Genomic DNA, 18,876 nt, shown 5'->3' with positions numbered 1-18,876 from the left:
TCTATTATTATTATTATTATTATTATTATTATTATTATTATTATTATTATTATTATTATTATTATATTATTATTATCATTAGGGTATTATTATTATTATTATTATTATTATGACTGGGCACCTATCACTCATTCGTTTACTGCGTCTTTATCTGTTTATTGTTTGTTTTTGTTAGTTTTTTTCCCTCTTTTTTTGTTACCTATTTTTGTTGTTGTTTTTCAAAAAAATTTTACCATGATGTTTAATTAAAAAAAAAACTTCGATTTTAATTTTCTAAAATTATTTATTTATTTGAGATCAATATTTGTGGGCCTTGTTTCTTAATGGGGCTATGTGGTCTAGTGGGCAGCTATGTGGTCGAGCGGTATGACACTCGCTTTTTGATCGGAAGGTCCTTGGTTCGAGCTTCGCTTGGCGATAGTTGAGTCCTTAGAAAAGGCTCACATTTTCTCACCGTACTCAGGTTTAAAAAATGAGTATCTGGCCATTAACAGCGTTGTCTCTGTCCGAAAAAATTGTATTATCGCCTAACAGGCGTCATGTCTCGTTCTCTATGTTACGTGTTGCTGTTTGTCAGAGACCCCTTGTAGAGCGCTTTGAGCATGTTTAGTGGAGATTGTACTATATAAAAGCTCAATTTAATTTTAATGAATTTAATTCGTACTTCCTTACAAAGGGGTAGGCTGTCCCATCGTTTATATTTATTCACCTTATCTACACCATTCACACTACACATCTCTTATTCGTCTTGTTTTGTTGATAAAGGGGAAACCAGAAACGTCCACAGTATGTCTTCGTCTAATAAATTGAGGCTTACAATTCAACACTTATCGTTATTTTTTAGATGATGTGTAATGTGTACATGTATCTTGTAGTCCTGCTTAAAACAATTGACATTAATCTCTACCCTAATTTCAAATGGTTACTATGAACTAATGTATCTACCTTTTATTTTTTTTTCCCCACAGTATTTGATAACCAACAGTTCGTTCCATGATGGTGAACAAGTGCTGTGTCCCTGGATGTGACAGTAATTATTACAGACTTGATTGTGCGCCAAAAAAGGCATCTTGTTTTGAATTCCCGAAAGATGCAGAACAAAGGAATTCATGGATTAGAAAAATTCCTCGGGAAAACTTCGTTGTGACAAAGTTTACTGTTGTTTGTGAAAAACACTTTCAGGAAGATGATATTATACATTTTAAAGTCGTTCCTGAAAAAAATGGACAACCACAGAAAACTGTTCGCAGGAAGCGTTTGAAGTTGAAAGCTGGTGCCATCCCATCAGTTTTTCCAAATCTTCCCTCTTACCTCACTACTACCCCTTTGCCTCAAAGGGAAAGCCCCAGGAGTAAGAGACAGAGACTTGAGGAGAGAGAAGAGGAAAGTTTTAACGTTTTTTTAGAACAAGATAAAATTTTAAGTTTTGAGCATTTTAAAAATGAAGTGTGTGGATTTCTGCAAAAGTGGAAATATAATGATATTTGTTATGCTTTAAAAAATGATTCTGTATATTTGTATGCCACTGCATCGACTGATTCGGATGGATTAACGATTCCTTTTATTATATGTGTTAGTATATGTGTAAAAAATGATTTGAAACTAGATGTGTGGTTAAAAAATGTTCTTGTTTGTAAAAATGACTTGAAATGAATAATTCCGGACTCTAAGCTGTCTACTTGGAGCCAGTTAGAAAATATTTTAAGCCATTATTCTGCAACAGATTTTACATCTTCCTATAATTCAACATTTCATCAGGCAATTAAATTGTTGAATGTCTGCAGAGACAAAAATAATGATGATAGTAATAACAAAGTTTTTGATTTTTTAAATTGATCAGTTAAATTTGATAAATCTGTCTCCATCACAGCGTAGATTTTCTGCTGAATGTATGATTGCTTCTTTTTGTATTTATTCAAATTCCCGACAACTTATCGTAAGTTAAGGGATTCTTTACTTATTCTTCCCAGTGTGCAATATTTACGTTTATTATCTAGCACTGTATTTTTAAAATCAGGTCTGATTGCCAATGATTTTTTAGTGAATGAAATTAAGTACCTGTCAGATAAAGATTTGTATGTTAATCTTCTTATTGATGAAGTTCATGTCAAGTCGAAATTATCCTACAGAGGGGAGCAATGATTTCTTCTGTCATGTCTAATAAGAAATTAATTGTTGGAATGTTTCCTGTTGTAAAGATGGCTTCAGATTTCTTGTTTGAAACAACAAATGATGTAATTTTTAATGTTTGTAAAGCTGGATTTAATGTCATCAGTGTCATTTCTGATAACAATAGAATTAATCGAAAGATGTTTTCTTTACTGACTAAAGACTCAGAAACTAAATTTTTTATACCTAATCCTATTGACAATTCTCTCAAGATTTTTTTATTGTTTGACTCTGTTCATCTTCTCAAATCAATTCGAAATAATTGGTTGAATGTTAAAAACGATAGTCAAACTTTTACTTTCCCCAATTTAGATAGTGAAGTCATAGATAGCAAATGTATTTCTCATGCTTCCTTTTCTGATTTAAAGCATTTATACAGAGTTGAAAAGTCCCAACTTCTAAAAGAGGCCCCTACCTTAACCTGGAAATCACTATTCCCACACTCTTTAGAGCGTCAGAAAGTCAGTTTAGCCCTTAAGATATTTAATGAAACCAATATTGCTGCTTTGAAAACCTTAGGTCCTCATTCAGCTTTCAACATCTTGGGAGGGTACTGTTAATTTCTTGACTATAGTTTGTCGTTGGTGGGATATGGTTAATATACATCACCAGTATTATGGGAGGAATAAGATTAAACCAGATGCCTCTCCTTTCTTCTCTTGTGAAGATGAAAGACTGAGTTGGTTACTAAAAAATGTCTTCATGGCTCAAGAAATGGAACCAGATGCATAAAGAAACTAAGTGTGGTTTTTTGTCTTCAGATACATTTTATGCTTTGTCCCATACATTAGAATGTCTAGTTGAATTGATAAGATATGTTTTAACTAAACTTAATTTTAAATTTGTTTTGACTGGAAAATTTCAGACTGATGATCTTGAGGCTCGTTTTGGTCAATATAGGCAGTTATCCGGTGGAAATACTTTGATTTCTGTGGAAGAGATTCTTGAGAATGAAAGAAAATTAACTATAAAGCAGCTTTTAACTATTCATTCTTCCTCTAAAGGCAGCATTCCCTTAAATGTTAAATGTTTTTTTATCTGAGTTCTCTTCAGATAATTTGGATGAAAGTGACATGCTTTTCATTCAAAATTTTCCTTTTGAAAATGTTGAAATTCAGTCAGAGTCTTTAGATGTTATTATATATGTTGCTGGCTATGTTGCAAAGAAAGTTATTACAAAAACTGATTGTTCTTTTTGTTGTGAGATTGTAGGAGATAAAAACAAATGTCTTGACTTTTCTATTGATGATAAACTTTTAGAGTATTTTGAAAACCTTAATCACGGTGGCTTAACATATCCATCTCCTGTTCTTGTTCATTTGTTTCAAATTGCACTTTCAATCATGAATGTTGCTGTTAGTAATATGGAGCTACATTTTTTGAAGTTAAACAATCAAAAAGATGTCCAAATGAAACTAAATATAGCTTACTGGACAGAGTGTAACCTTCCCATTGAATTTTCATCTGTGTGTACGAATTGCAAGTCTCAAAGAGATAAGTTATTTCATATATGTATATCAACATTTGTCAACATTTTGTTGAATAATTATTCTAAGAAAGTAAATGAAGCAAACTGTTCTAATCAGATTGTAAATGTAAAAAAAGCCATAAAATTTGCATGATTTGTATTTTTGTCAGAATTTTATATTTGTTTGTTCCTGACCTCACATAGTGGGCAGGGAGATACATACTGTGTCTTTTATCCCCCTATATCTGTTTTCCAACATGCTGTCTTTGTCTTGGGAATGAGATTACTTGGTTTTGTCCTGGCCCTGGACGGATACCCTGGCTGGGAGGGAAACAGTCAAATGTATAGTTAGTTTTGGGAGATGATATTTTTTTTTCCTCGTAAATCATCTCTCTGTTATGTACTGTATTATTTTTCCTTTCACCAATGTATGATTTGTAAACAATTGAGTGTGTTCCTCTGGAAGGAGACCTGTGCTTATGTCTGAATGAGATATTGAGTGATCTCAAACTTCGTACACTGATAGTGTGCTCTTGGAATCAACATCTGTTCCCTATTTGAACCAATTCCCCTTTGTCTGCCTTATTTTTGGGTGCTTTAATTGTAATTCTATAACTTTTAACTATCCCATTTTCTTCCTTTTTTACTGGCGCTGATATGACCTAAGTGTTGTAAAACCCTTAAAAACAAAAACAAAAAACCCCACATATGCTTGTTTAGATTACTGGTTTGTATGTTTTGAAAACTATGATGTGTGTAATAAATATAATTGCTTGATTGAGTGATATAATTATTACTTCAACTATACTATAACTGTAATTATGTTTTTGAAATCACAAAGTATAAATATATTTTAAAAGTATGTCACTTGCAATCTCTGTTTTATATTATGTATGATATACAGATTGTTCATATGTTAAAAATAAATGTCCCAATGAGATAACTGTAAGAACTGAGTTTTATTTCTTACTCTAGTGTGCAAGCGGATGGTTGGCGGGGCCATAGTAGATGGGAATCCTTTTAAGGTTCTTCCATTGTCATACTGTTTCTTCTTTGGGGGGGGGGGGAGTATAATTATATGTCTAAAGCTATTGCAAGTGTTCTACAGCTACGACAGTCTCAGTCATTTTTTGGAAATGTATTTTCTTGCCTCTATTCAACTTGTAACTAAGCATCACCCTTGAATCATATACCTATGATGTTCGCATGGGTGTACGATCCGATAGTGATGTCGTTTCTTCTTCTCTTTACTAGCCTATCCTGCTTCTTTGGTTTGTGATTGTATTTTTGACAGGGGATATTTTTTTTTCTGTAAATCTTCTGCCTGTTTGTTCTTGGTTATTTATAATTTAGCTTATGATATCTTTAGGTTATGATTTTGATTTACATTTGTACTATTTTTGTTAGATTGCTTGTTTTTTTGTTTCAGCGGTCTCTCATATAACCTCAATTGTGTTGGAAGAGACCTAAAGCAACAAACAACAAAACAACTTGTAACTACAAACTGTTTTCAGTTACTTTTCTTTTATCTATCACCTTACTCTCTCTCTCTCTCTCTCTCTCTCTCTCTCTCTCTCTCTCTCTCTCTCTCTCTCTCTCTCTCTCTCTCTCTCTCTCTCTCTCTCTCTCTCTCTCTAGTGTTCTCTTAACAAGCTTACATACACAGCTGTTCTGTTTGTTCAGTCGTGCTATACGACTGAGTACTTACGTACAAAAAGGGTGTTAGCATATCCCTGGGCCATAATGCATGTTATGGGGTAACCATCATCAATCTATATTTTTTCCTGTAAATATCTTTCGTCACCTATTTTGAAAGATGATATTTATTTCCCTCGTAGTAAATCTACCTCTCTGAAACATCCATGGCAGGGCCTAAAGTCTTGGTATTATTTTAACTTGTCTAACATCTTACTTACCACTGAGCACTTATATGACCTTAACAGTGAGCATGGTATAACCCACATAAAAGTAAAAAAAAGGAAAGTATAAGAATTCTCACTTTTAAATTTTATACTACTATTATTATTATTACTACAAAGTACTCTATATGGGTAACTTGTGTAACTTTAGCTAAGTCGTTATTGATATTGAAATGAACGAACTTATTAGCGTTAATATTATTTAGAAATAAGATCCGCTAACACTTAACACGTCTTTAAATTGTTTTGTGCGCGAAGAGCTGCACGCCAGCGTACAGGTAAACGATAAAGTGGACAGCGGCGAAGTCGGCCTGTTAGTTTTCGTCCCTCTCCCACGCTTCCTGGCCTGTGCTATATAGAGGGCCTTGCACCTATCTATTATTACAAGTTGATTTTGACGGACTTTGGTAATTCTTCACTCTTTTCAAGTCACAGAATACTCAGTTTACAAGGTAAGCATACGAAATGCACATTTTAATTCTTTTCTTATTTTTATAACTAAACATGCTTTGGGGTTGTGTGTTTGTTGATTGTGCATCAGCTGACCACTGACGACACATTTGTCGCTACCGCGAATTACTTAACTTTATTACTTTATTTTGTGAAAAATAACAATAACAGGGCCTTAAAAAAATTTAAATACTAATTCCCCCCCCCCCCCCCCCCCCCCCCAATAATTTAAATCAGCCTTCCATGTCAGGCGATTATAACCAGGTGTTTCAATGTTCGATCCCCAGTCAAAAGGTTGCTAATTTTATCAAGATTAAGAGGTTTCGAGTACTCACGACATTCCAGGCTCAGGGTCCTTTAAAAAAATACTTTTCATTCAGTTATTGTTATTATCTTTATTATGGCCGACACAGCATGCATCGTCCATACTTTTTCAAAACCTTTTTGGGGGGGGGGGGGGGGGGGGGGGGGGCTGTTTTTTCATATCGGAAAATTGGGTTTTGTATGTTATGTTCATGGAGAGAGAGAGAGAGAGAGAGAGAGAGAGAGAGAGAGAGAGAGAGGGAGAGAGAGAGAGTAATATTTTATAATGATAAGGTATCTGTAGTGGTAGTATTATTAGTAGTTTTGAAATGCCTATGATGATGACAATGTGAGATAATTATATTAGTGTGATTATTTTTATCATATTTTTAAAAATTACGCACGGGTATGTCGTAGTGGTATGACACTCGCTTTTGGACCGGAAGGTCCTGGGCTCGAGCCTCGCTCGGCGCATAGTTGAGCCCTTGGAAAAGGCACTTTGCTCACTTTCTCTCACCGGACTCAGTTGTAAAATGTGTACTTGGCCGTTAACTGCGTTGTCTCTGTCCGAAGAAATTGTAATATCGCCTAACAGACGTTATGTCCCGTTCAACATGCGAAGTGTTGCTGTCATAAACTTTAGCATTGGCATGTATGTGCCTATTTCGCTGTAGTGAATTTAATTTAATTTTTTGTTTTCATCGACAGCTAACATGAAAGAACACTGTTGACGTTACTGGTGTCCTGACAATCCATAAAGATGCTGGCTCAAGGGCTATTCTGGCAAGGTGTGTTGAGGCAAACCTTTGCCTGTGGCAAAACTCATCAATCAGCAAACCATCATCTAGGCCAGCAGACCAGAGTGTCTGCATGTACTTTTTGACAATGGTTAGTAATGTTTTCAAATCTCCATAGCGCCTTTACATTTTTTATTGGTGATCAATAAAATAAATGCTCATTTTTCTAAATGCAAATGGCAAAGCATCATTTGAATTGAATTACTACTGAATGTATTAACGACAGACTATAGTTTGTTGCCAAGAGTTTTGTTCTATGGATGTAAAACCAATGAAATTTCAAGTGTGTTGGTGTGAATAATGATCATTTTAAAAAAATTGCCATGTCTTTGACAAATGCATTTTATGACAATAATGCCATTTCCCAAAATTGCTAATGAAATGTGTCTCTTTTTTATTTCAATTTTTCCATCCAGAGCAGGATCAACCCTCTTTGTGGAACTACAAAAAAAGTGGTGGCATACAAGTAGTGTTGACTTTTTCTGTATTGAGGCGAAAGAGATTTTTATTCCAAGGGTTTGGGAAAGCAAATTGCTTTTTATTCAGAGCTAGTGCACTATTTAACTGTTTTATTGTCTAAAATAGAATTGATTTTGCAGTTCAACTTGACTAGATATCTAATTTTATACGACTTGTCTCTCAAGTAGAATAAAAAAATGAAAAATGAGGACAGCGTGCCATATTATATTTTGAAAAATCATTTAATATATCTAGAAATCATCTGTATAACCTATTGTATACAGTAAATAATTAGGTTTTGTGATTATAATGATGAATTCATAAGGTATGACATCATTTTTGACCACAAAATTATTTTATCTCTGGGCGTAAAAAAATCAATTTTACAGCATTTTTTTTTATCTAAGGGTATGGGTTAGTGAACCGATTATAATTTTTTTCAGACTTAGATCAATCTACAAAAGTTTCGTTTTCTTGTCCTATTACGGTCATATTTTGAAAGTTTGATGGATCATTTCTTTTAGTTGTCTGCAAAATCAGCCTTTTAACTTTATGTCAAATTATAGAAAAAGCTTGCGCTTTCTCAAATGTCTGTTTTATGTCATTTGTCTGATTTTCTAGCAATCCTACCTTAGTCATTTTCCTTTAAATTATCTTCAAATTTATTCAGAATCTTTTCTATGATGTGTTTTACATCATGATGTAAGTGTTTGGGGGTAAATTAAAATTTAGCAATTTTATAAATTTTAAAATTCATTTGTTCCTGTCGATCCCCGCTAAATTTTCAGTTGCAATCAAATAAAAATTCTAAAAAAATTATTCCAAGAGTTTTCATGATATAGCTATTTATGAAAGAAACATTGTGTTTAAATTTGAAAGAAATTTATATGCTAGTTTTTGGTGCATCTATGTTAGAAATTTTAGGGTTTTACGTCTAATTTTAGCTTATGTTGCCCCTTAAAAAAGTTTTTTTTTTAATTCAGTTATTTTTGGTGTTTAGCATCAAATTATACATTACATTATTAGTTCATGAGATATAGTTAAAGAATTTTAGAACTATAAAGCATATTTGACCACTAAAGTAATTTTTTGGTGAATAACAGCAGATATTAAATTATTTCGCAATTTTTTTTCTTAGAGGTATGGGTTAGCGAATTGTTTATAATTTTTTTCAGAATTTGATCAATTTATAAAATATTAGTTTTCTTGTTCCATATTGGTTATACTTGATGAATGTTGGCCTTTGTCTGCATAATTAGCTTTATTATCAAATTAAAGACAAATTTTTTCATTTTCTCAAAATTTCATTGTGCGTCATTCTCTGATTTTCTAACATTCACATCTGGATTGTTTCCCATCAGATTGTCTTCAAATTTGGTCAGAATTTTTCTTATGATGTGTTTTGCATCATGATGGTTGGGTTTTGGGCTAAACAAAAATTTAGCAGTTTTATGAATTTTTAAATCAATTTTTTTTCCTGTCATGTCACACCAAATTTTCACTAAGAAATCGAAAAAAAATTCTGAAAAATTTATTTTCAAGACTATTGCTAAACCTATCCATCTTGTTGTAAGAAACATTTTGTGTAAATTTGAAAGAGATCTGTTCGTTGTTTTTTTTCTGCATCACTGTAAGAATATTTGGGGTCTAATTTGAGCTTATATTGTCCCCCCTGGTGGTAGGGATTTGGTGGCTAATAGTATTAGCGCTGGTGGTAGGGACTCAGTGAGTAATAGCGCTGGTCGTAGGGACTCGATGAGTAAAAGCTCTACGACTATGACTCGATGAGTAATAGCGCTGGTGGTAGGGACTTGAAGAGTAAAAGCGCTGGTGGTAGGGATTCGGTGAGTTATAGCACTGGTGGTAGGGACTCGGTGAGTAAAAGCTCTATGACTCAGTGAGTAAAAGCGCTGGTGGTAGGGACTCGGTGAGTAATAGCACTGGTGGTAGGGACTCGGTGAGTAAAAGCTCTATGACTCAATGAGTAAAAGCGCTGGTGGTAGGGACTGGGTGAGTAATAGCGCTGGTGGTAGGGACTCAGTGAGTAAAAGCTCTATGACTCGGTAACAGCACTGGTGGTAGGGACTCGAAGAGTAAAAGCGCTGGTGGTAGGGACTCAGTGAGTAAAAGCGCTGTGACTCAGTGAGTAAAAGCGCTGGTGGTAGGGACTCGAAGTGTAAAAGCGCTGGTGGTAGGGACTCGGTGAGTAAAAGCTCAATGACTCAGTGAGTAAAAGCGCTGGTGGTAGGGACTCGGTGAGTAATAGCGCTGGTGGTAGGGACTCAGTAAAAGTGCTGGTGGTAGGGACTCAGTGAGTAAAAGCGCTGGTAGGGATTCAGTGGTGTCACTGATTTTATGACATTAGAATATAAAGAAATTTACAACTACAATCGGACTAATGATTTTACGAAAGGTCCCCACAAAAGTATATCTTTAAATTAATAAACAAGTCTGTTGATTAAATTAAATTATAATTTTATTTTAAAAGATCAAGAAAATGTCAAAATAAAAATGAAAGTTTTGACAACGAAAATGTACCTATTCCGTAACATATAAAGACACACAAACAAATCTTGTCTTCTTGCTCCTCTGTAATCTTGACACAGCATTGATCTGATATTTCGTGAAGATGTGTAGCATGAACACTCTTCACTCTATAGAGCAGTAAAGTTAGGTGCCCCAAACGTAAACAATAACAAGTTGCTAGTGATTTCCGTTAGGGACCGGAATAATTTACGCACAATATAGGTCTCCCAATTTTGTAGTTTGAGTTGTAGGCAATACACTTTCAGTATTGAAAATATGTTTACATAAAATCTAACAGTTGCAGAAATAATAATATAAGACTAAATTATTATGAAAATCAGGCTCCGAATAATTCTCGTTTTGTTCATACCAGCGCAATAATTTGCTCTGGTCTAAAAATAGATAGACGTAACTTTTGATAAATTTTACCTTTTTGTTCCATAAAATATCCATATCTAGACATTATTTGATGCATGATCGCGTATTTATGAATATGTGTTTCTTTTGCCACCTAACAGCCAAATTTTAAAGGTTATTTTCTTTCTATTATTTACATTGGAACGTGAGCTGTCAAGACAGGAACATGTGGTTTGCCATGTGCTTCTCGACCTTTGTTTACGTTTGGGGCACCTAACTTTACTGTTCTATACCGATCACGACCCAACAAGTATTGAGAAACAACCATGCTTCTCAAATTTGTTTTACATACAGGACTTTGCACTATCCTTTTGAATCTGGATAGAGACTTGACCGACTCAATTGTTAACGGGCACCTTTTTACTATCACACTCTTTTATTGAGATGTGATATTACGACTTATAATGTCCCTTTTTTTTTTCGTCACTGACCGACCAGCTTTTGAAATTTTGATATTCTACAACACAGTGTTTGGTCTCCTGTGTTATATTTGTTTTATTCTGTACCGGCCTGTAAACACAGTTTCGGCCTTCTCTGTGTTATATTTTTTTTGGGGACATATAGTAACAGATTTGCCTTCTTTGTACTATGAATTGGTCACCCGTTCACGGACTGACACAATACAGTAGCCTGCACTATGCCTTGCTATCTTCTCGGCCCCAAACGTACTTCACACAATCAACCCTGCATTATGTGAAGGATAGCTAGTGACGTTTGGCGACTGAGAACGTTGTCATCACAAGATAGCATAGCAACAGGTTTGAAAAATACCAACTCGTGGTTGCCTAAAGCTAAATCCATTGAGACTTAAGCTCATCTACAGTAACGTGACAGCCCCCACCCACGTTAAAAATTTACTCTTTTGGGTGGTTTATTACATGAAAATAAATTTTACAAATGGACAATGAGTAAAGGTATTAAGGGAATTCTGTATGAAATTTCCTGTGTAGAGTCACATTTGAAAAATTTCGCAGTCTAACTGTCTCTGTCGTGTCAAGGGCATCTTTATGGTCGCATGTTCTCTGTTATCTGGAGTCCCTGTCTGGTCAGTCTGTGTGTCCATAACGTCTGTGGTCTCTCTGTCTGGTCAGTTTGTGTGTCCATAACTTCTGTGGTCTCTGTCTGGGCAAGTGTGTATTTATAATGTCTGTGGTCTCTGGTCAGTATGTGCATTTACAATGTCTAGTATCTCTGAAAAGTCAGAAAGAGGGTTAGAATAGGGATTTGTCTGTATTAAGTCAGTCATGTCAACAATGTCAAGTCTTTATCTTCAGAGACAAGAGTCAAAAACTGTTCCAACTGGGAGATTCTTTGCAGAAACTGATGTTCTCCCATAACTTGAAACAAACTATTGATCCTGTTTGTCACTGAAGATACAATTCGATACCGTCCTTCCTGTGTATTTGTCACACGTCATACTGGTACAATGTCAGTTTCAGGTTGGTCATGGATTTCCAGTCTTTCGCCCGCCATGACCCTCATCATCTATGCACATAACATTCACAAGTGGATACAAATATCGATTTACTTTGTATGTTGCATCCATAACAAACACATCACAAAAAACACTCAAATCACGCCTCATTCTTCCCGTTACTTAAAACAAATACTCAAAACCACCATCCTCATTCACACTGAACTTTGTTACACCTCCTTCCTCCTCTACTCTCTCAGTAATTCCTGTACCGTCTCACCGTCCGTCCTGTCAATATCAGTCTTGAACAATCTCCGCTGCAAATCTTCGACATCTTTAGGCAATACATTTTATCCTTGGCTTGATTGAATGTATTGCCTAAGTTGGGTTGTGGACACCTTTGTTTTAGCCATAGCCTTCACTGTCTCATTCACGAGGGCAGGCGATTCTCCGGATAAAGTGAGGATGGCTAAATGTAAAAAGAAAAAAGATTAAAAGTAAAAAATTGTATGCAATAGCATTCAATTCAGACCTTGCCAGCTAACAAAACAAAAATAAGCATTTTATTTTTATTGACAATTTAAAGACAAAAATCTGCATATAAACCCATAATGCACGAGTTGTGTTTGTCACTCTAAAATACTTGAATGAACTAAAATGCAACAGGCGCTCATCAAATTCAAGGGTTAAATGAATGACTGCAGAATTCCCAAAAAAAACGTCGCTTCATTGTCTTTGTAACATTTTCATGGCATACAAAAACGCAATAGAGTGGTCACCATTTATAATTAGTCCTCAGAAATCAAGCACTTATAACTGCATCGTACTCATAGTCAAAGTCAAATTTTATTTTGAAAAGTCTATGGACAACCATCAAATCTTAAAATTCCTTATCTGGAACAAAAAAAAAAAAAAAAAAACAAAGACAAAAAAAAAAAAACCCAAAAAAATACCACCACCTAGATCTGCTTATATTGTCTTACAGGACTTAATAGCGCTTGCAACACTATAAAAAGGATGATGATACGGTGACTGATTCAATAAATAGGGAACAGTAGATTTCACGAGCACCTCAAAGATGTACCAATTTTCACATTACCTCAAAGTCTCACCGAGACACAAGCAAAGGATCCTGCTAAAACATTTACATAATGCAATAATATTCAAAACCTATAACTATAACAGTACATAACAGAGAGATGATTTACAGTATAAAAAATCATCTCAAGAAGAAAGGTACTGTATTTAACTGTCTGCCTCCCAACTAAAGACCCCCCAAGGACCAGAAAAAAATGAACAATCTTAATCCATAACAAAGACAGGGAGCAACATGGAAAGGGAAAACAAATATAAGGATAGAAAAATGTGAACTCTCTGCCCAGAACCCTTCCAAGAAATTTTTTTTTAATAAAAAAAAATACAAATTCTGGAACAATCAATTTTGTCACAAGCTGGTCATCATCTCTCCATCTCAGTGCGCCACCTTGAATGTATCGTAATAAAATATGAGTTGGAATGGCTGTTGTCCTTTAAACATTTGGTCCTGGTGTCAACAGTGCATTTACCTAACTAATCTATTACTATATATTACACTCAATAGTGGGAGGGGGGAGGGACAATTAAGTACTGAAAATATAAAGTAACAAGAAAAGAAAAAATAATACATATTTATAAAAAAAATTGAGTCTAATTGCAACTAAAATAGAATTTGCGATTAATTGCTGTCAAGTGTAACATTTTCGGCAGCGAAAAACTGCAGGGACAAAATATCGATGGAAAATAAGTATAAAATGAATGAGTCTTACCAATTTATCACATGGGTGATTTTCATGGTGTGATTAGCCCCTGTAACCCTCAGAAGCCAGTATTAATTTCAGAGTCCTGCATGTAAGAAAACTTTTTATTACAAAATATAAAATTACCACAACATAGTATGATAAAATATTAATAGCGTTGTCACTTGCATAACTCAATTGTGAAGGATTTCAACATGCAGATTATAGAGCAATTGAAAATAAATCTTAATAAGACATTCAATAATAATACCAATCCAGCGCAATCAGATACAATTAATGAACAAATCAAGTCTTTCACTTTAAAACTGTTCTGGTAATAGTTGAACTATTGTCTTGCTGCATTACATCGTGCAGCCCGCCCACTGAAGACTGTAAATGAGCTGCAGATAGGCAAACATTGCCTCTTTCCTCTGGATGTTTTAAAATTCAAAATCAGTTTGATTGCTTTATTAAAATTGTCTTGGCAATCAAGATAGAAAAGCTGATGGTGATAATTTACTTCCGAGTTATTCTGAAATATTATAACCTTGTGCATATAATATTTTCATTTTTTTTAAATATGTAAAAGTAAAAAAAACCTCCTGCCCCCGTCCAAAAACAACCTCCTACCTCTGGTTAGGGCGAACTCCTTTGCTTGAAGTCAATTGCTTTTTGCCCTGCTTGCATTCATAGACACAAAAGTCATAAATAGCCAACTTTCCTCAGGGTGATATGATGGAAGCTGAAAAACACGGGAAAAATATAAAAGATCATAACATAAATACCTAAATAATTAAGTTTAAAAATTGCAATATTTTCCCAACTGAGACAAGGTGTTACAGTTCTATTAGAAGAATAAAAATAAGTCGAGAGTTTTCCGAAGAACTTAAATTTGTGACGTGGTACTCAAATCAGGGACTAGGTCAAAACTAATGGCACAAATGGAAAGCCAAAGGCATTTGTTTTAAATTTATTTAAGCAATAAAAATTCAAATTCGGCATTCTAATATTGGCAAACAACTACAGACAACACTAAATTGAATTGTATTAAGTAAAAGGATCTTGTCACATTCCAATAAAACTTCATTTGGAAAAATTACTTCATTAAAATTGAAGTTCAGATCGCATTTTTTGAAGCCGATTAGGAAAATTCTGTATCTGTGTATAACCAAGTTTCATCAAAATCACAGTGGCAACGATGTCTAATATTTGCCACCAAACACTCGTAAAATTTGGGTGAGGCCTATTTACAAAATCATATATTAGAATGGTTTATAAACTACTCATCCTGCTCTTTTTTAAATTTTAAAAAAAAAGAATTGAGCTTTCTAAGCCGCAATAACCACCAAACAGTTCAAAGCACTTTACAAAGGTCCTGACAGCACAACACTAACAAGAAACTTTTAGGCGAGTTTTTCTTCTGACAACAACGCTCTTAGCGGATAGGAAATCAACCATATACAGTGAGAGAATTGAGTCCTTGGCAGGCTCGACCCCAGGACCTTCCAATCCGGAAGTGAGTCCACCAGCCGCATAACTTGGCTGTTCTTGAGAATTTGCCAAAACACCTACAAAACTAATGTAAAAAGAGGGAGAGGGGCAAAATAGACAGCGATACACCCCAAGAGAGAGAGAGAGAAAGAGAGAGAGAGAGAGAGAGAGAGAGAAAAAGAGGAGAGAGAGAGAGAGAGAAGAGAATAATATCAGTTGCCTGTGGTGTCATCCGTTAGGATGAGGTGGCGGAAGAAGAGTCTAGCACTAACTTGGTATAGTATAATAGTAAATAGGGGAGGTTTTCTGCACGTTCCTTGAGCTAAGAAAGTATTTTCCTTCCAACTAACCTTAAAAAAAAATAAAACCTTGTACATTTCCAACAATTGGACCCACTATGACCTATAACTAAAACAACAGACAAAAAAAAAAACCCCGCAAACTCCTCTCCATACCTTTCAATATTTCAAAATTGAAATAAAAAGGCTGCGGAAAACTAAAACATGGTCATATAAGGAAATTTAACAAATCATCAAGTTTTTCTACAGGTTTTTAAATTGAAAATATGAAGTAACAAGATATCACTCTAATATAGTACACCTAACTAACACTAGACATCACACCACAGCAATGCTGAGCGGAGTAATTTTACTTTTTTCTACTTTAAAAATAAAAAGGTGGCATCTTTCATTTCTTCTAATTCTTAACAGCACATTATGTCCACTTCCACATCCAACAACAGGACAATTTTTTCACTTCTTGAGGCAGTCTTTCTTCTTCTTTTAAATTTCATTTTTTAAAAGCTTCTTTATTGATTTGTTTATAAGTTTCTATTGTTCTTCTTCTTAAAGAAGGGTTTTCAGAGTCGACTCTGGATAACGGTAATGGTTATTCAAGTCAACCCTAAACCAGTTACAGATATTTAGAGCCAGTAGCCTATCGAAATATCGAGTTGGTTCTTGCGAGATGAGTTTTTTTTTCAATTTGATACCATTTACTACGGTTATATTGTGACTTGGCAATTTGTGCCAAATTCTTAAAACTGGCGTTTTTTTCAACTTCAGTCGCTTATAAATAAGAATCTTTAATCAATTCAAACATATTGCATCAACAAAGCAAATTTAAATTAGCTTATAAACAATCATTTCTTAAATCGACAGCCTAACCTTATTTCTCTCTATTCCAAATGATATTAAAACAAATAAAAATAGAAGGGGGCGGTAAGAGAGAAAAGAGAGAGGAAGAGAGAGAGGAGAGAGAAGAGAGAAGAGAGAGAGAGAGAAGAAGAATTAATGAATTGATTTTTATTTTTTTTTTTAAAATTTTTTTTATAATTAACACAAGTTGTAATGAATTCATAACAAAATCAGAACAATCAAACAAAAACAAAACAAAACTTAAAAAAGGAAGAAAAAAAAAAAAGACACCTTAAAACCTTAAAAATCGTCAAATGAATGTAGACCCATTTCTGTTCAGCTAAAAAAACAAATATTTTACACCCATTTGCTCCCAATCCCCTTCCCCTTTCGATCAACTTCCAATCTGGCCCCATGTGTCTTTGTGCTGCCCCTTTGACCTTTGGCGGGCCCCGTGTCCAGACTAACCCAAAATAAAGGAGTTTTCACCAAAATTCATCAACGAGGCAAGGGTTTTCAAAAAAAAAAGGAATTTATTGTTCCCCCCCCCCCCCCCCCCCCCCCCCCCCTAATTACCACTGAGCAGAAAATGTTTGACATGACAAAAAAACAACAGAACATTTATAACAAATCCTAAAAACCCAGAAATCCGCGAAGATTATCACACTGGTCCCCACTATATTTTTTTAAAATTTTCTTTTTTTTTTTTTGCAAAAATCTCGACAATTTGCAAAAAATTGCAAATTTTGCGGCCGCAAGCAAACACCGATCAAAAAACTGCCATGAACAAAGAGACAAGAAAATACAAAAAGTAAAACATTTTTTCCCGTAGGGTTTAAACAGAGGTGAACAAACAGAAAAACCGTGTGTTGGTAACTGGAAGTTCATCACTCATAACTGCTACGTTATTCAGAGTCACTCCCCCCTGAATAACTGAGACATTTTCAAGCAATTGTCTACAGTTATTCAGAGTGGACTCCCCGAACCTGAATAACCCTAACATTTTCAATCGACCTGATAACCGGAGAAAGTTATTCAGAGTCGAACCCTGAATAACCCAGCCCCCTTATAATTTCATTGTCATACATTTTCATCAGCATACTTTTACGGACTTTTACCATGTTTTCTTACGCTCTTACAGTTACAGTACAGAAGCGATACCTAACGCAGGCCTTTAAATGCTACAAATTTAAAAAAATTAAAATAAAACATTTGAAAAAGATCCAATTCAAAGCAAAACTAAAACAATTATAAAGTGAAACACCTCGAGCTCAGGACATCGGGGTAAGTTCTCCCGCCCATAGGGCACTGTGGGACTGGAATCAAAGCTGCGCTGGTGGAACCCGTAATTTAGCTTCTTAAACGGTTCCGATCATTCAGGAAGGAGTAGTACCTACTATTGATTATTAGTAGAAGAAGAAGAAGAAGAAGAAAAGAAGAAGAGCATGTTCGGGTTCAATTAAACCCCCCCCTTTCTAGGCCTTGCAAGAATTTTTTCAAAATAGTGGCATGGGTTTAATTTAGCGTAAAAAATAAAGGGGTGAAACATTAACTAATGAAAAATTAAAAAAAAAAAGCCTGTCAAACTGTTAAAAAAGTTATATGGGGAAAATCTCTATATAAATACTTAAAGAAAAAATTGACCAAAGCACAGCTCCCAATGGATAACACGTATAATTCAGAAACAGCTTCAGATACAACTTTGAAATTTTACATGTGGTAAATCAACATCTCGTAATACATCAAACAAAAATGAATTATTTATTGAGAAAAAAAGTATAGTTTAAGCGAGACAGCTAAACAAGGAAAAATAGATCCGACACACAAATGAATGACCTATTGGAATTTTGGAAAAGTCAATAAAAAAAATATTTATTCACATACATAGACCAATACACCACTGAATCGGCGTCCTTTATTTTCCTTTGAACTTTTTAAAATGAAAATAACCTCATAAAACAAAGATATAACGCCAAAGTTTGAGGTGGTGTACTCTTCTTAGTTGAAGAGTTAAAGTGAGAATGACGAGAAATGAGTTGCCACTTTATTAAGAAAAAAATTTCGTATCTAGTTTATTACCTTCTTGTTGACTTTGTAATAAAAATACATTATTCTCATTTTCGAATGTTTTTCAAATTGGGAAAAGATGAGAATGTCTCGTTTACCGAAGGGCCATTTTTTTTTTTTTTTTTTTTTTTTGCTTCACCTTATAAAAAAAGACCGGAAAAGTGGAGGCTGGTCGGCTGGCCTTGAAAGCTACAAACAACGCATAAGGTCTGGGGTACTACAAATAGGTAAAGGAGCGGTGGTTTGCAACTTTAAACACATAAGAGTTCGGAGTACAAATAGAAAAGCGGTAGTTTTCGCTATTTGATGGTAGTACAAATAACCACTTCGAATAATAATATAAAAATAATAATAAAAAAATAATAATAAAAGTAATAATAATAATGATGATGAAAGAGAAGATATAGATGATGATGATAATGATAATAAATATAAGAATAAGATAAAATAATTAATAAAATAATAATAATAAAATATAATAATAA

At 34.4% G+C, this 18,876-nt stretch overlaps 1 long non-coding RNA gene across 1 annotated transcript in view; it reads left to right on the top strand.

Annotated features, from left to right (window-relative positions):
* LOC144961746 (uncharacterized) overlaps positions 1-4,589 on the top strand; it is a 5,630-nt gene extending 1,041 nt beyond the window's left edge. Inside the window, exon 2 of the long non-coding RNA XR_013643269.1 lies at positions 969-4,589. This is a non-coding gene — a long non-coding RNA (uncharacterized LOC144961746). The remainder of the gene's footprint in view (positions 1-968) is intronic.
* The last annotated feature ends 14,287 nt before the right edge of the window (positions 4,590-18,876 follow it).

The sequence above is a fragment of the Berghia stephanieae genome, unplaced genomic scaffold (assembly GCF_034508935.2).
Source record: "Berghia stephanieae isolate SIO BIC M18660-M18661 unplaced genomic scaffold, UCSD_Bste_1.3 scaffold394, whole genome shotgun sequence".
NCBI classification, from domain to species: domain Eukaryota; kingdom Metazoa; phylum Mollusca; class Gastropoda; order Nudibranchia; family Aeolidiidae; genus Berghia; species Berghia stephanieae.
The sequence above is the reverse complement of the archived record's forward strand: the minus strand, read 5'-3'. Positions and strand labels throughout refer to the sequence as shown.